The following is a 23,000-nucleotide window of genomic DNA, read 5'->3' as shown; positions in this document are numbered from 1 at the left end:
TTATGAAGCCGGCGAAATTCGAAGAAAATAAAAACAAATAAGGGTGTTCCTTAGTCGGCCATTTAATTTCATGAAAGCAGACTCGTATTCTAATAAGCCGAAAACATTACTTGGTTTTATTGCGCATTTTCACTTAACTTCCAGTCGGTATTTCTCTTTGGTAGTCATTTCGAGGTATAGTCTGGACAGCGTGAATTATTTAGAATACGCCTTCCGAAGATACGGCATTAAACATTCATAGGGGCAGATCTAACGCTTTTGACTGTAGGTACGTTTCAAACTAACTGGGTACCGGCAAAACTACCCGTCATCGGGTTCTCGCAGCCCAATCGATAACTATCCTGTTGTTTGATTGAATTTAAATAAATAAACTGGGTACTGTGCCTGCGTAGTCGATTGTACATTCCTCCAGTTATTGTTAGCAATGGTACTGCATGTAAATCGTATCGTGAAGAGAAAACTTTGCTCCAAATGTATTGCGCAGTTGGAGTATGAGATTTGTAGTAAGTTTGTGGACTGAGTGAAGAAAGCTGAAACTAAATAAGTGTGAGGTACGGTTGACCTTCAAATGCTGAAGGGCACCTGGTAATTATAATAATAATTAACGAGACTTTTTCGAATAAAGTAGTAGGAGAGCTTGTGGTATTGTACAGTAGTCGAATGTTACCGGTTACAAAAATTACACAGTAATAAAAACCCAGCAGTAATTTACTCGCCCCGGGAATCGAACCCGAGACCCCTTAGCCATGCCGTAGCACTTGCAACCACTCAGCCAACGAGGTTGTCGTTAATGAGGTTAGGTATACGTACTATATCAATAAATTTCAGTATTATTCACTAACGTTTGTAGTACAAGCATTTCAAACATCTCCTCAGAGCTTGTACATACCTAACTAAAATATTCAAATCTGCCAGTTAGTCTTTATTCATATCTAAAAGCAATTTGGAACTAGATATCTAGGGACTATTCCAGACTAGGCCATTGTTCAGGCTATCTAGATATAAAGCTATTTAACTTTATATTACAGATTAACTTTGGCCATTAACTCGGCGAATATTTTAAGGGACTCTGAACCTTTATAATGAAATTAACTTTATTGGATGGCTCACGTTAAATAAAAGTGGATTACTAATTAATTGTAGCATAATAGATATTAATCGTGTGAGACAATTTTGGGGAATTAAAATGGAGGCCATTTTGTTTTTGGAGATGTTTGCGTTGGTAATTTGAGGTGGACGCTTAGGGGTCTTGCGAACCAGTCCTTAAGCTTGCTATGGTATATAGCGGTGAAAGTAAGTATAATAAGTATTTTGCTTTGCAATAAAAATCTTGCTTTCGTAGCTAATACATTTAAGAAAATGTCCTGAAACTATAACAATATAGGTATATTGTAGAAAGAGCAGCATCTTTTAAATGTTTCTAAACTCAAAATTAAAGTAAAAGCATTAATTTCAATTAATCCTAAATTAGGCACTTTTGAAACGTCAAATTTAATTGTCCGTCAGTGAAGCTAGGTCTAGTCAAGGATATATCTAGAGCTGATTCTGTAGATACGTATACAACATTGACTTTTTTGTATTGACACAATATCTAGAGCTGATGCCATAGATACCTATGCAACATTGACATTTTTTGCATTGACGTTGTTGTTATAAAAGAGAACCTAAATAGGTTTTAATTTTCAAGCCCTAGTAACAATATTTATTCTATTTACCAATAGACGTTATACAAGTGTAATAAATATATCTAAACAAAACGGACGTTAACAGAGAAAGGACAATAGTTCAAGTACATAGTTGTAGTGTAGGTGGTATATTTAGAAAAATAAATTCGTATTCGTACGTCGAGTGGCGGTGTGAGGAAACTCGCCCTGTTTAACCTTTGTCAATGTGACATTTCGATACAATTGATACCGATACATTACGGTAGGTACCTAAACGTTTACCGGAAACGTTTCTCTATTGATTCTGTTTTCGTTTGCGTCGCCATTTTGGGTGTAGATTTAAGTTCTATGGTATTTCAGGTTCTAGAACATTTTATTATAGTTTTGTAGTAGATACACCTTATATAGACACCTTTGCAGTCATATGTTCGCCCGTTTAGTTGGTACTAAAGTATCTAACGTTTCACTAAACTTATACTTATTTTTTAATTGTATGAATAGTTTTTTTTTTTCTTAAGTGGAATAACGTTTATCTCTGTATAAGAAATCACACATATTTCACTTCCAGAGATTAATGTTAAAAGTGACATAGGAGTCGTAACACGTTTATGTATATTTAAACTCTTCATGAAACACACAACACAACCTCTGTGCCAATCACGCTGTTATATTTGTTCTTTAACCAACTTAACTACAAATTACACAAAACTTTTTTCGACAATAGCTGTTATGCACGCTATGAGTGACTCTGGCACGGCCTTCTAGATATGACATCAATTTGGCAACAGCAACGTATAATGTGGGGCATGAATTCAATCTGCGATGTCGTTACTGCGGCTAATGGGGAAAACTTTACGGTTATTTTAAGGTCACAAAATAATATGGAAGTCTGTTGTTTTTAAACTTTTCAGAATATTTTTTTGAAGCTGTTGTTTATTAAGAAGAGGATATAAACCGTTGATGTCGTATCTCTTAGAATCTGAACTCTGACTATAGCATAGACTCTGAACGATATACTTCGTTTTCAAAACTCACTTCAAATTCCTTATGTATCCTCATTTATGAACAAACGCACATTCACAATACATAATATACATCACACCTAGTTAATCAAACATTTAATAAAACGGAATGTTTTACATGAACAAAGATTGACTACAAGCTCATTAACAAAAAACATCTCTCTTTCTCTTTCCCTCATCAACTCCATCTCTCTTTACAATAAAAAAATATACACCAACAACCATCTCAAGGAATCCTTATTCAGTTTGGTTTGAAATGGAAAGCTCGGGCGTTTCCCGGACACGAATCGAGATTACTCATTTCCTATCGATAAGTGAGAAGTTTCCCTCTACAAGATTAAATGTTGCAGCCCCTTGGTACCCTGTAGCGTGAGTAATGCAGTGTCACATCAGACGTGTATCGAGAACCCAGTACATTAAGGAGACCCATTTTTGAATAGTATGTAGGAACCAATTTGTATAGCTTTGGTTTGTTAGTGGGGATTATTACTTGAGATTAGGAGTAGAATATGAAGTTTTAAAGTTGACAGTGAAAATCATATTGTTTTTTTTTTTTATTCAGATAAATGTCATTTTGATATATAATCGCCATTTAATCAAGTATCTAACAATATACAAGTGACTTTGGTTAGGCTCCGGGAAATATGAAGACTCCACAAATTCTTCCTGCCTTATACACCTGAAGAGGTGACGACTGAAAACAATTAAAAGGCTGAACAACTTTTGAAAAATAAGTTATGCATGGGTCACAAGTAATACTCTACGATAGTACTTTACAATAGCTACGGCGCCACATTAATTTTTTTTTGTGCCACTATGAAATGAATACAAAAAGTAATTTCTACAAAAGTTGTTACCTTTTTGGTGATAAATAAATGATAAATGATATTTATTTCTGTAAATAGGTCATAAAATAACACTTTTACACGTCAATATTTCAAATCTGACTACTCTGAGAAGAAATGCCGAAACAAACTCAGAGGCGAAACCATTAATCTACAAACCAACGCATTTTGATGGACCAATAATCCGTGTTAAACCTCTGACTATCGATCGTAAAATAGGGAACAAATTCCAAGAGTATTAGGTACACCAAAATGCATTTCCAAGTTAGATTCAATATGTGTAACACCCCTCCCTGAGATCAATTTTCACGGTGGAGCACCGACTCCAGAATGATTTCGCTCCATTACTCCACCCAATGTGTCGACATCCTGTCGATTTGTACAGAAATATTCAATTATTTTCACATTTGAATGCAATTTTGTTAGGGATTGTAACTAAACTTTGGAGAACTTACAGTTTGCGTAAGATTCAAATTAAATATTGATTTTTTATTATCATTATACATTGTCATTGCTTTGTAACAATCTTGTTAATGTTGCATTAACCACAAAACTATTGGAATCCACTGGAACATAGCCATAGCCGTATCCAAAAATAAACCTTACAATCCGCCCACGGAACATAACAAAATTCATAAGACAAGGCCAAAGACTGCCATAGTGCCATTTGTTAACAAAATGCCAGAGGCCAATATATGGCACGCCGTAGACGATATTATGGATGCTTGGCTGGCACCAGGAAGGCTTGCCTGGCAAATTGCCACGTTGCTGTAACACCATACTCGGGGCCATAAACCGCTCCCAAGTTTGGATTAAGAAAGATTAATTGTTGCATGTGAGGAATTTTACTTGGTACATTTCGAAACTAGATTTCGGAAATGGGAAACTGTTTTTCGGTACTTATGTTCATTAGAGTAATAAGTACAGGAAATATATTTGTTTACCAGTAAAATTTTCATTATTTTTCTTATATGTAAACGTAACTACTGTTATTAGTATGAAATTATACAAATGAAATACGCACGAAACCTTACACAATTTTATTAAACGCCCACCAGTAACGTATGGCGAACCATGTTTAAATATAGAACACAGAAATATATTTAAACGTATTTTCTACAAAGCATAACGCAACACTGGCACGAAACAAAATGAAAAAAATAGAGAAATAAAATGAATGCAGTTTTCTGCCAATGCATTCTCGAGTTGGCTGTTGTAGTTGGGCCTGCTTTAATCCAAATAGTTGGCCTTGTCCAAATAGTTTTACGGGCAAATCTTTATTGTGCCCGGTTAATTTCGCTCAACTATGCAGGACGGCGCTAAATTAATTTATTACGGTGCACTCTGTAAACGATGCTGCGTTTTTGGAGCTTTCGTCTTGTGTCAGTGCTTAAACAGAATATTCTGCAATCCCTGCTTAGTAATTATTTAAAATATAACGGTTTTGTTCTTATCTTTGCGCATTTTAAACGCTCTTTATTACATTTTAATGCTAATTGTTAGCAACATTATTTATGGAATTTATTTTGTTGAATTTTAGCTTAAAATTACAGCAAATGAACCATTTAATTCCAGTTGTATTATTTCAATACGATTGCATTATTGTATCCAATTATTTGAAGCAGAAAATAATGATACGAAAATGTTTTTGGTCGCATTCATATGTAATAAAAAACATTTCAATAATATATCATTTTATGTCTCTACATACACTAGATACATAATTATAGTTTTAATTAAAATAAATTATATTATTACCTACTCGAGCAGAGATAAAATTATAGGAATTTTGTAGCAATGAAACCATTATACTGGCAACACATGAAACGACCAATCAGAAATACCGACCGACAGTTGTAGGATGAAGCTGTCAGTCACATGATCACGTTACTTGATATTAATGCTTTTAATTTTAGGTGATATTGTCACTATTTGTTTTTATCACACATACCTTTTATGTATGAAAAGGTGAATGACATTGAAGCAGCTATGAGTCCAATGTAATAGCGAGTGAGTCTAATATTGTAATTATATAAGGCATGAATTCGAACTACTCAATGAGAAAAAATCAAAGTCGAATCTTGAATTCGAAACTGTCAATAATATTTTTTCCTGCTTGAGAAGGCAAGGTATTAAGGGAGGTCTATATTTGTAGCTAGTCACACTATCCACACTAATATTATAATAGTTTGTTTATTGTTTTGATATTTGTCCGTCAATCACGCTGAAACTACTGAACGGATTTTGATGAAATTTTGTATACAGACATGGTATAAGTTGACTTGGGTAATAGGATTTTTTATTCCACGGGAACGCGAGCGAAGCCGTTGGCAGAAGCTATTATGATATGATGATGATGGTGATGATCTAGGAATGGAGCCTGATAACCATGTGCAATAATTGGTCATTCGATGACTAAATATAATTTTACGAAACGAATGTTTACCAAACAAATTGGTTATTTACTCAATGAATAGTAGCACGTACCACTCGATTCATTTCAGAGTAATTACAGGGGCCTTAGACAAAGTAACAATTTAAAAACGATAACGAAGTTAGAAAAGTCCAAAATGTATGGAGCTGCGTTAAGTCACGTGGTCAATCGACATCGTTATCGCAATTTGGTAGACAATGTAACATTTCATAACGAAACCATAAAGTAACGAATACGTTCACGAACGTTATCGTGTTTATTCCATACAAATGCGTAGACAAGCCGCACTTTCAGTGTTCGTCTTCGCCTCGATCGTGATCGTCATTAAGGATAACGAAACGAACGCTAAAACGTTGTAGTTATCGACAGACAGGGTATGAGCTGACTCAGGTGATAGGATAAATTTTGCATTATCCTATGGCGACGCGGGCGTCAAAACCGACTAAATGCGGCGACGGCTATTGGAAACAATTGGAGAAATGCCTGAATTGTTTTTCAACTAACATTTCAGACTTAATAAAAGAGCATTTAGGAAATTATGCAGGGAGCTAGAAGCTCATGTACGATTAAAAGGTTCTACTGAGATTCCCCTGGAACTAAAGGTAAGAAATTTTACATTAAGGCAAACATATACTTTTGTTGTTGGTTATTGATCCTAATAACTTGAGTTAAAGCATTATTCGTCGGTTAGTTTTATATATTATAGGAACTATATACCAAAAATATTGTGGTACGACACAATACTTTATTAACTGCTGTAGAGGTAAGTAAAAATAAAACCACATAATCTAAATCTGTATTATTATAATTTTCAGGTGCTGTGTGCTCTTAGCTTTTTAGCTACTCGCTTGCCGCTATCTCGAAGGGGGTCGCTCAAACGAGGGCCGGGAGAAACAGCAGACTGCGGTGTCGCTGGCGATCTCAACCGCGGATCACGCCTGGTGGATGGAGAAATATTATTTATATATATAAATAATAATTCATAACCAGATTAACCAAGTTAAAAACTAATTTATCAAAAAATTTAATGGTGTCTTTCATGTAAGTGAAGTTACAATGTTAATAAGAATACTTTATAAAACATTTCGATTTATTTATTTGCCATCTACCTACTAAGGACAATTAAGTAACTCATTTTTGAGCCCTACCTAGTACTTACATTAAATCCTAGCTTTTCTATAGTCTTGTCCATAGTTATAAGTATAATATATGTGTATATGAGATTAAAAAGCCAATTTGGCAAGAACTTTTGAAATTAATTGAAAAAAACAATAACATGCAGGTTTGAACACCAAAGTATAGCTTGTACTATACTATATATGTAGGTACTTGTTTGAATTTTTGTAGTAAGGAGGTTAATGTTTTATGAGCAAATGTGTAAAAGAAAACTTACAACTAAGAAAGCAAATGTTTTATGGTATATGCCAATAAACATTTCTTGTTTCTTTCTTACTATGGGTGTCAGAGATTGATCATCATCATAATTATAAAAAGTCCCCAGTCTAGTTATAACAGAGAAAATTATTACAAGCCAATTTTCATAACCACAAGGGTGTGTCCACTTATCCAAAACCCTTTAGAAAATAGCTTGCTAGCCACTCTACCATCACACCAGTCTTTCCAAAAATGTTCATTAGATCCTTACTTTTTATCACTTGTCTGTAGTCTTGCTGCCACCACCACCAACAGCATTCAATATGTTTGTCAGTTCAGTCCACAGTCGGTCTGACTGTACCCAACCTAGTGATGCAGCAAGAGGCCTCGCCGGGCACCATGACTGTAACATAAACAAACAAAGATTCAGTATAAGTACTTCATTGTTAAGATTGCGTCATTGTGTACATTACATACTAGTGAATACAACTTGGATTTACTTACTTTGCTATATCCTCAAGCAGCATTGACAATTGTTGGGAACTTGTTCGCACTCTTGATTCCATGTTTCATCACTATCACTAAAAATTATAATAATCAATAGATTAGAACACCAGTCATTTATAAAAATGAGTCTATTTTGATTATGATTAAGACTAAAACTTAATATCAAAGTTAATGATAATTAAAACTTAATATCGCCCCGAAGGCTACCCACTGACCAACAATTTAGTATAATAATACTCTATTCACTTACTTACTAGTATAAAGTTCTGTTTTTATTATAATCTACAATACTTTAGCTACTCTTTATTTCTATGATTTCACTGAAGTAAAACGACTACTTAAAACAAAGACTATATTACTTACTAGAAATAACGTGGACTGTCTTATGCGAGGGCTAGTTCGAAATTGAACTTATAAAGTCATATTTCTCTTGGGAAGCACTTGAGCCCAGCAGTTTTCGGATATTTACGTCTGGGCTAAGGACATCGCAGCACAACCACTTGAAGCCCACCGGCGCGGCGTCCACAGTGCCCATCCCGTGACGTCACCCAGCACTCCAACGTCGCTGACCGTGATATCATCACCCTCACGAAGTACGGCGATCGCCAACAACTCACTTATTCTTATCAGTAAAATTCGAAAACAGTAATAACTCGCGGGAATAATCCGATTTGAACTTCTTGAGTGACACTGACAGCTAAATTTTCGTTACCATAAACAATATTTTTGCTTTTTAGCGAACAATCGATTCGACACAACGATAACGATTGCGATGTTACTTTGTCTAAGAAATGTTTGTCGTTATCGTTGAGACGATGACGATTTTAGATATCGTTTCGCTACCAAGCGATGTTACTTTGTCTAAGGACCCAGGATATTAACAGTACAAAACAGTAATTAAACCCTACTTAGTAAGGCAAACTGTTCGATGAAAAATTATACGTTACTTACCTACGTCCTGTGGAGTTACATTATTTATTTATAGTGGAAAATCAACCTTGTTTTTGTAGCTATAAATAGCATTTTAGTTTGCTCGTGTAAGTGCTTATGGAGTTTAGTTTTTTAGGTGTAATGTGTTACACATATTTATTAAATTATACTGTGTTTTGTCACTAACGCAAGGAATCCACACGTTATTAGATATAGTCAGTACATAAAATCTAGTTCTAGAAGACTTTAATTTCCTTTTTTTTTAAATGGCTCACTTAATAAATCCATGTTTGCGACCAACACACCAAAGATGCGCCAATATACTGATATGGCACCAACATAGAACAACAAAATTCACGTCTGACAAAACTCATATGTTCTCCAATATTTGTGACCAAGCATAGCTTCGTATACCAATATAATATATGTATTGTAAGACAAACATACCAAGTGCATTTGCCACAGAATATAGAATAGTACAACAGTACCGTTCGATATTGTACGGCGTCAACGTCTCGGGCTATGAAATATTCACATTGCCTACATTATGGACGAAGGTACCTACATTTTCGACGTGGTTTTATAATGTATCTGTGTTTTGGAGTATTTGTTCCAATGGTTTATTTTTAATACAGAAAAAATCTGATGAAGTATAATAGTTCTTGCAAAAAGAGCAACTAAAAAAAGGTTCAGGATGGATTATAGTTTAATGTGCTGACCTCTTAATCATAAATTGATAGAAATTCATACATAAAATTGTTTTTTTCCTATTCCTCTAATTGTATAACACTAGTAAAAAGGCTCTCTAAACCGATTAAAGCAACACAAAACCCAAACACTACCCTCGTGTTAAATTTTAACACAATTTCCCGCACAAATATTTTCGCGTACCAACTCTTGAACTAACAACTATTTGTATGTGTGCATTCGTTCTAACAAAGCAAATATATTACCAACACCATTTGTTTTGGAGTAACGCTCGATTCGCTCACAAAGCGAATCAATCCGAAACTGAAATGTGTTATGTACGCATGATCACCGGCATAGTTCTCGATTTTGACGCGTACCGAGCTGTCGTAAGACCTAACACGTCTGACAGCGTCAGATACGATCCAGTCACGGCAGTGAGTGGACGTGTAGACATCTATTCAATAAAGTCGGACACAATGCACTGGGTTTATCCAATACAGATAAGCTTGAATGAGATTGCATGGGTGTAATCTTGTATGGACTAGAAACATCTTCGTTTGAATTTCTGAATGGATCTGTGCTGGGCTTCTGTTCTTTTGTTTCTTTTTATTGGAATTAGAGTAGGGCAAGGCGTTTGCATAGGTGATAAGGTTTATTTGTGTTTTGTTTGCAACGCTTTCTCGTTGCTATGTTGATTTTTATTACATGGATTATCCATATTAATGATAGCTCGAGCTACGAATTCGTATTTAGAATGAAAAAAGTCGCTCGTATAGTTTTTTCGTTTCACGTAATATTTCAATTGACTTTCTAAACAGCCAGTTACTAAGTCAAGAAATCAAGAAAAAGTTTTCAAAAAGCAAAATAAACGAATAAAAGTTATATAATTAATTAGGAGGACTTTGTGTTACAAAAATATTATAACGTTTCGTCCTCTTATTTCCTTTGTTACATTTTAATCAAATCTCGTGTTGTGTGGGAACGTAAATGTATTACAGTAATTACTTGTGTGCCAGTGGCTGGCAGCCTGGCATGGCCAGATGCCAGTAACGGTCTTACTAACAGCTTATCTTAGCTTTGGTACTTTATGTAGGCTTTGTTTTGCTTCGGCTTAGTTTATTTTTATGTTTACTTGTACTACAGCCCTATTTAGACACGGTTAAATGAAGAGGCGTTCTTGGAAATCTTTGACCAAGATAATTTACGAAATTAAATTATTTGTACCTTGATATGATGGGTAAGTTTCTGGGAATAGATTTATTTTAGATTGCTGTTTAAACAGAAAATCATAAAGTGAACAATTAATAGTAATGAACAGACAGATTATTAGGTAACGGACATCACGTAATATTATTATATTTTCGAGATTTTGACTCAGTTTACTCGTGGTATAAATAAAAAATACTCCTTCAATCTCCTTCTCTTTTCTCTTTTTTTTCCTAAGACTTGCCGTGACGTCATCAAAACTTCAGGGAAGAATTAAAAAAAAACCTAGAAAGCTGTACTCAAGATAGTGAGACGCGTCTTAACCCAAACTTCAAGGTTTCTGTTAAATTATTCACACACAAGTAGGTGAAGCAAAAACCGAGACAAAGTGAGTCTCGGGGCGTTCATTACGAGCGCTGCTACTGACGCGCCCTCTATGCGAGTTTGTCTGAATTTTCGACTAAGTATACTTATACGTAGCGTGGTTTTATGTGTGTGGGATGGTTGCTACAAAACTGTTTGTAGGACACGCTGTTTTAAAGTTTTTCTAGGTTACATTTTTTGCACGATATTTTTTTTTTGGATCTTCTTCACACTTTGTTGTAATCTTTTCTTAACTTTTAATTTGAAAATTCTCATCTAGACTAAGACTTTCGAGAAATTTAGGACCGTGACACAAAAACCTGTAAGTCGAAACGTAAAATAATTTAATTTTAAACTCAATGAAATATGTACAATGTAAATGAATAGTTATAAAATATGGATAAAAGTGGTATTCATGTCCGGAAATGTGGTTCATCGTGCGGACTGTCGGCAAAAATGTTGACCAACACAGGAGAACATTAAACACTAGTAAACCTCTTTTTTAGTATAAAATAAAAATATTACTCTTTATGATTTTAATGAAAATCTTTTTAGTGGTTGGTGTAATGTTTACCTAGTTATGTTATGTTAAAGCGTCTAGAAAATATTTATTTTATTCGACTCCTTCGGTAGAAATTCTGTGCAGTCGGTAGCCAGGTTCGATCCCGTTTACATATCCTCCTGACATCCCCACGATCCGGGATTCCTCTGTAGATCGGGACGGTTGTTATCTCAAAATCTTTTGTTCTTGTCACGGACACCCGCATACATAATGCGACTCCCTGCCGTCGCCTATTTCCATATCCCTCAAATATATCATTGCGCTTGGAATATTTTACGCTGTCGGTATCTAACCAGCATTTTGTGGTAATGTCTTCGTTTGATGTATAGCAGTCAAGAACACTCGTGGTCTAAATATCTTGCCATTATGTATATTGTGGCCACATTAAGATGTAACGTCGCAGAAGGGAGCCTCTTAGCGTTTTTTCTCTGCGTAATCACGACCCAGATTGCTCTGTCGCGAAACATAATGCCGCATCGGGCAGGAAATTTGTTAAAATTATAGACGAACATTTATTTCTCCAGTCGAAATATCGAATATGGGCCCGACTTCCTTTTACTAAAAGTACGATGAAATTACTGGGCAAATGGCGCCTCGTTTGTGCTTAATTCGTACATTTGTTTGTGCAATCTTTTTTCGACGAGATACGAGGGCAAAAAATAATTGAAACAACCATTTTTCTCCGTACGGGAAATTAGCGTTGAGATTGCTCTTTGTTGAATTTAATTGGATCAGATAATAGACAATGAGTGACGCTTTTGACACACGTACGTAATAACCGGATGACAGGGGAAAAGTGAAATATAAAAGCGTAATAAAGTAAGGGAACGAAGTGCAAAGAATTCTGTATGAATTACAAATGAATTTTCTGGAGTCGTTCAAAAACTCGCACAGCGAAATCTCCTTCCGCGGCTACTTCGTTAAATAATGTAAGGAACTGTGGAGGTGCGCGAATTGCGGGAACTAACTCGAACAAAACGCGCCGGAGCCGCTTGAATTTGCAATTTCAAGGCGTTTCGTTCTCTCACAATTTGCTTATACCGAGCCCCACGTTGGGCGCCATTCCATGTAATTCGGTCCGCAGCCGCACTAAAGTTAAGTAATCGCGCACGGCCGTGCTGCTCCGCCGCGCGCGCTTCCAGGACCTCCTTATTTTTTTGGCATCGTTTCAAATTAAAAGCGATAAGAGTAAGCCTGTTCCTTTAACAGACCCGGCTGGCTCGTCGAAACAAAGCCATCTACTTACAGCATACACAATTTATCACCCTTTGTTGGAAGAGCGTCAGAACTGTCGGCTGTAACTATACAATGAAATTAACAACTAATGACGTTTAGCGCTTTCCCTCTCTTTATACCGATCCAATATAATTTCGGCTCACTTCACGAGCGAATTTCAACTCATCCGCGCTTAATGCGACATGGGAGTTGAAACTAAATTAATATACAAAATTTTATGAGCAATAATACGAAGTAAACTAGGATCCTCAATGGAGGTTGAGCTCGCCTTTCATTTTCTCTTCAATAATGAACAAGTGCTGACCCCCGCAAGCTGTGCGAAATTTAATTTTAATACGGGACTGGCCACTATCTCGGCGACGTCGCCTAACAAAACATGCCTGGCTCGCGTAGATTAGAACTCGCTTACAACATGTTTGTTCACGGCTAATGTTTTTGACGCCATTATACGTGTTAGGACGCATTAATCTTAATTGTATACATTACTAACTTCAAATTCTCAGATAAAGGGCGGTCGGATGGCGAACCATTACTAACGAAATTATAATGGAACATCCAACATTCTTCGGCGTGTACAATTGGGGCGAAATTCGCTGCAATTTCATGAATTGTCGTCGGCAGTTATTATTCGGCGTGTAAGCGGGAATTTGTCTCTTCAGGACATAGCTGGTTTTGTCCTGGAGTTTCCCGTAAATTCGCATGGTTCGCTGGTTCCTTTGAAAAGTCGCGGTTGGTTTTACGCTTTTGGCGGTATTGTTCGTGGCGTTTTGACTTTGAATTTTAACCATCCTCGTTCAGAAATTGCGGGGAGATGAATAATGTTTTGCTGTGCAGTTTGCGCTTGAGTAGTAATTGTGCATTTTGGTTGGAGTTTCGATTTGCTGTTTGTGATATCATCTGTCTTGGCCAGACCTTAAGATCAAAGCGAGAAACTTGAGTCTTGGCAACTGTAGCGAGTTACGAGCCTAGTCTACTAGATAAAGCAAAATGAAACCGTAATAAGTTATGAACTAAGCTTAAGTGAAACCGACTTGTTTCGAGGGCAAATAAAATAAATATCCGAGGAATCCAAACCACTTTTTGCCGTGAACATCTTGAGTGGAAATAACTCTGTACAGATGCATTCGACGTGCTTAATCTCCTAAATCCTTTCGAGATCTCTTCCCCATTGCTCGTCTAAGAGCACTGGAATGCAGGTCAAACCATTTTTAAAACCATAAATACGGGAAGAATTTCTCTGTGGCGTTGTTTACGGAATATTGCCTTTTATTTTCGGAATATTTTAAGAAATTGCTTGGGTTACTTTTCTAATTTATATGTGGATTTTGTTCAGTTTCGTAATTTTTGAGGTTTTATGTGTTAAGTGAATTCTTATAAAAATATTCTAAGCTCGATTCTCAGATGTATTTGTATTAAGAAATTACCTACAACATTCCTTTCCAAATCATAAACAGAACATAAAACAAGAAAGCATCACAGAAAATAACTAAAAAGAAAACTAAGTACATCAGCTGTTTATGTTGCGAAATTCACAAAAGGAATCGGGTTACATTGCTCGCAGACGCCAAGCTAACGACCTCAGATGATATTAAACTCGACAATTTATTCGTATACGTGTCGGGTATAGCCGACATCATATTGGTAGTTTAGAAAGCCTGTGCTCTTGAGCTAGTGTTGTTACTGAATGGTCTTGGTCTAACATGTGATGTTAAATTGGTTGTTCGTTTGTTATTGTGGAAATTAGAGTCGTTGTCAGATAATTATGTCTTATAAGTAATGTTTTTCGCTAACATGTGGTTGCACATTTTTTTTAAAACATTGCCGTTGTCTTCTATATCGTGGGTGCGTTTACAAACATACAAGTTTACATACACATGACACCCAGACTCGAAACAACAATTTGTGGATCACACAAAAAGTTGCTCCATGGGTATCGAACCCGCTACCCGTTGCGCGGCAGCTGATTGCCCTGCCACCGCGCTAACCGTGCAATCGAACAGTATTGGCAACTAATTACAAAATTAACGAAAAATTCGTCATGTCAAATTCGGAATGTCAGTATGATATCAGTTCTTGTTCGAAGAATTCACGTTAATCATGAATGTGAAAATAAAAGCTTTGAGTTTCGATGTAAGCAAGACGCAATAAAAAAAAACAATACTTACTACTTATGCTTTTTTAAATCAAACTATTCTCAAACGACTCTTTCAAATACAACATCGTTCTTTCCAAGCGTAATTACGATTCGTCGCCTTACATCTATTAAGGGCTATTTTCGTTTGAGATTAACAGATCTGATTGTATCTTCTTTGTACTGAACATTACCTTGTCGACTGTAGCAAATTGTGCTTAATCAAAGAGTCGGTTCGGGAATTCAGTCTAGTCTTGTAGATAGTATAATTGCTTTGTCTGAGAATTTTATCTACACTCCCGATCGGTATTGGCTAGATCTTTGTAAAGTTCATTAGGAAAACGAGGTCATTTCAATTGTTTGAGCTGAACACTATTGTGAACGAATGTAAATAAAATTTTAATTACGTGTGCTACGGTTTTGTTTAACAGCAATTCTAGTTTTATAAATTCATAGACGTATTTGTTTAAAACTAAATTTGAAGCGCAGGGCAGGGATTTATAAGAAATTTTCATAGACTTTTCTATATAAATGATGATGCAAATATTAAAATAATAAAAATAGTGAATAGTGAAGCTTTTCCTCGTCTGTTCGTATAGAGAAGAACGAGCAAGAAAATGTATTGGTAGCTTTTATTATGGAAAATCTTGCATACATAACACAATTAATTATAAAAATTAATTACAAAAACAAGAAAATACATCAACTCGAAATGAGCGTCACAAAAATATATAAGAAAAAGAACACCAAAGAAATTCGATTATGGAATGATAATATTTTTTAAATATTCGGTAAAACGGAGACAGGCAAAGAAAGAACATTAAAAATGCCACTTTACCTCAGTATTCCTGATTCTGCTTCGTTGACGCAATTAATTTTATATTAACGCCAAGCGCCATCTGGAGTCCATTTAAAGAAAGAATCTTTTATACTTTTCGAGCTCATAAAGTACCTCATGTATTTGTTGGGGAATTTGGGAAAATATGCCTACAAAATAGAGTAAGAAAGTTTATTTTAGATTGTATTTTATTTTCTTTGAATTTATTTTAAGTTAAGGTGAAATTTAAAGTAAATGTCACTACGTATTTTTGCTAAAAATTCGGCTCTTGTAGCTAGACAAATTTGTTCGAGAAATAGTAAAATAGAATGAATACAAGAAAATTTCAAGATGGTGTATTTATTGACATACACTTATATTGACATTTTATATTAGGTGTAACTATCACACGTTTCAAAATATATTTTCAATACAAAATTCAGAATTTATGGCTATTCAATATTCTGCGTACATAAAGTAAATGAATTGTCCACACCGCTTGTTTGAGAGGCAAACCATAAAAAGGCCTGAGACAAAAGTAAATAATAACTCCGTAATTAATGAACGAGAAAATTAACTTTTCTGAACCATTTCACATTGTTAAGGTAATTTTTATGACTTATTTTTAATGTTCACTACAAGATATTCTTACAATAAACAAATTAAAAAAATCTTCGAGATTTTTCTCTGACATAATGACTCTTACTGCAGATACATTTAATAATTACTTAAAGTATTCTTTAGTAACGGTATTGTTCCAAAAACAGTTACTAAGGATTGGGTGTACGATATATTGATTAAGTAATCATAAAAATGACTTTGAGTACGACGGTTATGCATTATTTCTTTTTTTAGTTGATAAGTCTGCGATTGCCAATCCGCTTTCTGCCAGAACGGCGAAGAATTTCACATAAAAAATCTTCCATTAAACACAAAATTATCAATGACACACAAAAAATTGAAACGCAAAAACCCTGCGACCTCTAAAGAGCCATAACTCATATGTCCAACATTTTAGGGTCACTGTCCGCAAATAAATTAAACCTTTTAACGCTATAAATATCGCGTTTTCATTACATTTCCATCTCTTTTCATCCAATGTGACTTTCAACTGACTTTTTGACTGCCAATGACAATGTCAGCTTTTCAATTTAAACTCACCACAAATCTCTACGTCCATCTCTTATTTCCGTTCTATTATATAATAATTCGATTACTCAAAAGGACTAAGGTATAATTTATGTATTTACTTCGAAATTATGTATTATGTATGTAACCTTTTCGTGTGTATATAGGGTGGGTGAAGTGTGGCTTAATGTAGTTGAAGAGGGTACGATTAAGTTGAGTATAAACGTGTATTTATATAATTGAAAAATTGCTTCGTTGATCTTGCTGTGGTTGCGTCGATCGGTAATGTTGATATTCTGGGGTTTCTATATGAAAATAACGTTGTTTGTACTTTGATCTACAATACAAATGGAGTCTAAACGGGCACCTGAGGTTTACATTTAAAGATGATACAAAATCTTTAGGTTTCTTGCTATATATCTATTTGAAATCTAACAGTGAAGTGCATCAAGCATGGCTACTACTCATATACTTCTCCATTTTAAGACATGAGGTGGTTTATTGTTAGAATACAAAATAGAGTCAGACCTTTGAACATCGGTGCAGTACAATACAATCCATATTTAGTTACTCGATGAAGTAACGGTTATTGATAGAAATGGTAGCTAAGACAATAGGACATCGATAACTGTTAGATAGTTGCCAATCTATAATCAATATCAAGTGAATGTTTTCCATACTTAATAGGGTTTCTTTTCCTGTATCAGATGATGTAAGTCTTCGCTAAGTATGGTCGAATTGGTAAACATCAATTTAAAAACGTTTCACTGATTTACTCATAAAATTATCTAAATTTAACTTCACTAAACCACTAAACAGATTTCACAAATACTCAATACAGATAGTATTGAGTATTTGTGAAATCTGTAACTTTTGTGTTTGTGAGTATCTCTATGTATTCTTTTAAAAACTCTTTCTGATCTCTAATGAATCTTTCAGCCTGTATCAATGATTATCGTTCTTGTACTCATACAGACACGGATACAATACAATTATTTACCCACACAAAGCACCCTTCACCCACTAACACCCAGTCAGAAGACATTTCACCATAACTTGGAATCTTGGAATCTCAATCAGTCATTGTTGAAGAAACATGGACCCCATTCTAGCATGAATTTATGGAGCAGCCAGTATGTATCTGGCAAACATAATTAATTACCATCGGCTCGACAGACTCCATGTCACTTGCGAGACTTCGCGATTACAAACGGTTCAGTTAATTTTGTATACTTAATATACATGTGTGTACTGTGTAGGGCTAAAAGATATAGCAATATGTTGTATACGTTTGATGAATTAAAGCTGAGCTATATAGCTTATGTTGCTAGTGGTATGTTGAGATGGAGGTTGTTTTAGAGTGGTCATGATCATGATTTGGCTGCAGATGATTGGTTCCGGTAGTAATTATACTCCTTACTCATTAAAATGAAGGAGGGTTTAAAATGAATTTATCGTTGAAATAAGTCACCTTATATGAAGTACTCATGCATCTCCTTTTCGTGAATGGACTGCATAGTTTTTTTTTTTTTGAGGGGTGAAAATCATCCAATGACCCCTCCCGCCCTGGGCGAGGCGAGAGGGAGTGTCAGACTCTTACTGACCAAAAACCACCCCGTTCCCACTCCTGCTTTTCGAACCGGAGCCCCGGTAAACCCGCTAGGTAGTCCGCAGCTCCGGATGGACTGCATAGTTGGCGCGGTGGTTAGGTAACTGGCTGCCGCGCAACGTGTCGCGGGTTCGATTCCCGCAAATCCACACACACGAACGTCGTTTCGGGTCTGGGTGTCTTGTGCATGTGAAATTGTATGTTTGTAAACGCACTCACGACACAGGAGAAATCATAATCCTAAAGTTTTTTAAGAATAACAAAATTACTTACGTAATGAGTTTCATGTATCTACCCAATAATGGACTAATTTTAGGAGCATTTTCTTTGGTTTAGTTTCTAGTCTGACATGACTTCAGACTTCAATAACGTCCTCGAAGTTTTCAAGTCAGAAACCAAGAATTTGATTTCGTCTAAGGGGCTGGCAAACACTATCGGTTTATTAGATCCTAAAATTTCTAGTAATACCACAGAATCTCAAATAAAATTTTATAGAAACCCGACCTAAAAGGCACCTTAGCAACATCGTAATTATTAAAACCGCTGTAGTCAGAGTCATTTAATGGTTACTTAACCTAGTCCTTAACATTTATTTTGGAAATAAAATCGTTACTAAGGAATAGTATAAGTATTCAGTAAATGTCTCTGAGTACGGCAGATATCTACAAAAAAAACAATGTCACGCCTTTTATCCCCGAAGGGGTAGGCAGAGGTGCTTATTACGACACCTAATGCCGCTATACAATGTACACCTTATAGTATATCTATACTTTACATAAAACAATCACATCAGCTTTATCTAACTAACTTTACGCCCAAATAGTTACTAAAATGTTACTCAATTTTAAGTCATATTTAAATGAAAGTTCTATCTTTGTCTTTTTGTAAAGAATTTCTGAAGACGTTCTTGAGTGCGTCTTTAAATTAAGTTACGTTTAAGAATTTGACCATAAGTTCTTATAAATAAAGTCACAATTCCAGAAACAGCTTGCACCAATACCTCCAATCCCATTTCTCCTCATATGGCGATGTAGCCCAGATGTGGGCCAGTAAAAGTGGTTGTCCGCGACATTCCAGACATCCGCATTGCAATGGTAATTCCCACATTTCCCATGTGACGCTGAAGCTGGGCTTCGGAGGAGTGAATTGAATTCTTACATTTTGTTATTTGTTTTTTTTTGTCCAGCGAGTAACTGGGTATTGGTACTTCTAGAGAAGTCGGTAAATGTATGTAATGTAATGTATAATAATGTGGTGTTAAGTTGTCTTAAGAATAGTAGTTGACTATAATGAAATTCTCCATGTGAAGAAAAGGTGTTGATATCTGGGGAGGGGTAGCAATTTTTATTGTATGTCCAATTTAATTTAAGACAAACTATAAAAAATACTAAGTGTAACTATGTGCTTTCGTATTTTGCATGCTCGAGGTTAGCATGACGTGACGCGAACCGAGGCAAACTTCGCGACAGAGTTTAGCTTTAATCCCTCGCAATCTAAACCGGGATTTAAAGATAAACTCCGGATTAGAACGCAAAACATAAAACGAGAATTAAAACAAATTAACCAATTATCAAAACTCTATTTTCGTAATTAGTAGAATTATTGTCTTATCAAAAAGAGCAATACATTTTCCACAAACAAAGTTACGTTTTAATGAGCATAATTCGCGCGGTCGGCTTAATACAAAGTCAGGCTCGCGCCCTCCCATATATTACACTACTTGTGACATTTCCAGCTAATAATTCAACTGAGACAATGTTGCCGAAATAGTGTAATTAGCCGAAACCAGACACCGGACCTGTCAAACCGTACAATCTCCACTAACACAGAGACCAAGCAAAAGTCGCCACAACTCCATAATTTGGTGAGATTACTACATGATTTAAATGGACTTTTGTTTCTCACTTTCCTTTTGATTCCGTTTATATTCTCTAACATATTGCTAAATGTGCCGCTAAATCTTTTACCGTAAGCCTTAATATGCTAACCACGTTTCGCATTCTTATTAAAATGTATATTTATGTAGCAACATTTACTTGGAGCACTTAGGAAAATTTTACCTCTCTTGTGAACTCACCAAGGCGTGAGAGCATGTAAACTGTACTTTTCAGCCCAAATTAAGTCTTGAAATGTACCTGCAAACATAAATATGAACGAAGTCTCTGAAACGATAAACGGTTAAATGCTTCAGCGTCTTAATGTACTGTTGGGAATATCAATATTTACTTAATTCAATTTTGCTGTTTATATGTTTGTACCGATGTAGATACTCGTAGCTCTCAGTGTAGCATGGATGGGGTTTGGTTAGCAGACAGTCGAAATTTTAGCTTGTTTATGATACAAAAGTTTGTGTAGAATAAAGCGTACCTATAAGAATTTAAGACGTTAAAAGAAAAAGGCTATATTGACCTGTGACGATGATGTTATGGTAAGATGATCCTGTAATGAATTATGGTGAAACCGTTAACGACATGCTTAAAGAGTCAGCGAGACAAAATTGACAGAGCATTCAGACGTTAAAATATAAAAGTATAGCAACAATTTAACTCTGCCACAGCCAAAAACTACTCTTAAAACACACAATGCATCTCAAAACGCACCAAACAATGGGAATTTTTAAACAATAAACAATGAAAACGAGGTTTTATTCGACCATAACAATAAAAAACGCACCTCGCTCTTTTACTTTTTTCTTTAAAAATTCAAACATTAATCTGTACTGCCTGACCCCTTAGACTGAAAGGATCGTAATGGTTGCATGGCTAATGACTCCCGAAGGCGAATTAGATTTAATTTTTGATTCTGTTTGTTCGACGGTAGATGTGAAATATTCAAGTGGCTGGAGCCGGGACATAGAGTATGTATTCGCAGTAGGTCGACACCTATGATTGCTTTGTGATGTGAAATTATAATTACTTGTCTTGTTACAATCTTATCACGCTGTTATCATTTCTATATCTACAACTAATTGTGTATTAACAATGAAAACGCCAACAACTAGACAGTTGCATAAAACTAAATGGGGCATCTTTATGGTGTAATAAAAATAATCTGCCAAAAAGACGCAAGTCATTTAAATACAAACTGTTTATACCTTTACCTTTATGCATACAATGACATTTCTGCCAATATTTTACTCTGTGACCACTCCACACGACTAACGCAGAATTCTTGCTTGAAGAACAGTTTCATGTAGTGAAAGCAATTTGTGTTTCAACAATGGTTCTAAGTCGTTGTCGTAATAAGGTTGTTGGGCTCCCAATTCAGCTTGATTTTGATCACCCAACTTGTTTATTTATGGTTTGAAGTGAACACGTTTGTAAAGCTTTCTATCCGTTCCAAGAATCCTGGCTGTTTGTTGTCTTTCCACTAGATGTATTTAAGTCTCGATGAGTCTAAAGGGTGGGAAGATTCCATAAGGCTTCATAAACAGTTATTTATTGCTAATCTTCTTAAGTTCATAGATCCGTAATTTAGTACAATGTATTTTATCCTGTACGTACAACATTACGTGCTGTAATGTACAATAGGGTAGATGACTAATTTTTATTTTAATGTCCGTCTTGTAGATTATTTTAAAATATTAGACACGTATTTTTTATTTTCTTACGGAAACTAGATATATCCATTTGAAATATCTGACGTCACAATGTTTTATTGTGATAGTTAGCCCCACTGATTCATTTTATCTAGGTATTGTTATCTTATATGACAAAATAAAAAAATACTGTTAATAATTACCTAACTGACGCAATAATTACATTTTTAATTTTCTTACCCCGACATCCCTATTGTACTGCAATAAAAGGTCAGATATTTTATTATCTGATATACAAGCCTTTACAATTTCGGTGACCCAACTGCAATTCCCAAGCCATTGCCAAGCGACATACCTCCTAAAAGATAGCTTTATTTTTGCAGTGGATATAATTCGGCTGATAATAATGACGAATGTGAGAGACAACATCAAATTTTAAAACCCATTTTCTAATCAAAAACTTAACTGCATTCGAACTAAAAGATCTTCGATAAAATCGTTTCTCTATTTTACCTCAGCTACTCCTAAACCAAACACATAAACAAAATAAGTGCTAGCATAAATCGAGCGAGTTTAAAATGGTACTAGAAAGATATAACTTAAGTGTTCCACTTAAAGAATACTGTTTACTTATGCATTCTGTTTGCCAGGTAGCTTTGATCAAGTATTAAAGTGAAGCTTTTCATTAATCGTCTTATGCACACTAAGTGCGCACTGTGAACAGCTCGAAACCGGAGCCCTATTCTAAGAATCGAGAAAGGTTTGTGGAAATTTTATTTTCTGTTTGTGTTTGTGGTATGTTTCCATATGTTTGGTCTATAGAAAGTAAATAGAATAAATATAAAAGAGAATAGACAAGTGGGTGTATTACATAGATTTATTTAACGTGATTATTAGGAATTTTTACAACTTTTTTTATATGGGACGACGTTTGGCTCTATCCC

General features: G+C 35.3%; 1 protein-coding gene and 1 long non-coding RNA gene across 6 annotated transcripts in view; one reads left to right on the top strand and one right to left on the bottom strand.

Moving 5' to 3' along the window:
- The window catches only part of LOC118265860 (semaphorin-1A), a 337,918-nt gene that overhangs the window by 88,684 nt on the left and 226,234 nt on the right, over positions 1-23,000 (top strand). The window lies entirely within an intron of this gene.
- LOC118272741 (uncharacterized) lies at positions 6,753-8,717 on the bottom strand. The gene is made up of 4 exons (XR_007705493.1): positions 8,210-8,717; positions 7,844-7,920; positions 7,611-7,742; positions 6,753-6,903 (listed from the first exon to the last, which is right to left on the bottom strand). It is a non-coding gene; the product is annotated as an uncharacterized LOC118272741 (long non-coding RNA).

Source organism: Spodoptera frugiperda, chromosome 7 (genome assembly GCF_023101765.2).
Source record: "Spodoptera frugiperda isolate SF20-4 chromosome 7, AGI-APGP_CSIRO_Sfru_2.0, whole genome shotgun sequence".
NCBI classification, from domain to species: Eukaryota; Metazoa; Arthropoda; class Insecta; order Lepidoptera; family Noctuidae; genus Spodoptera; species Spodoptera frugiperda.
The sequence above is the reverse complement of the archived record's forward strand: the minus strand, read 5'-3'. Positions and strand labels throughout refer to the sequence as shown.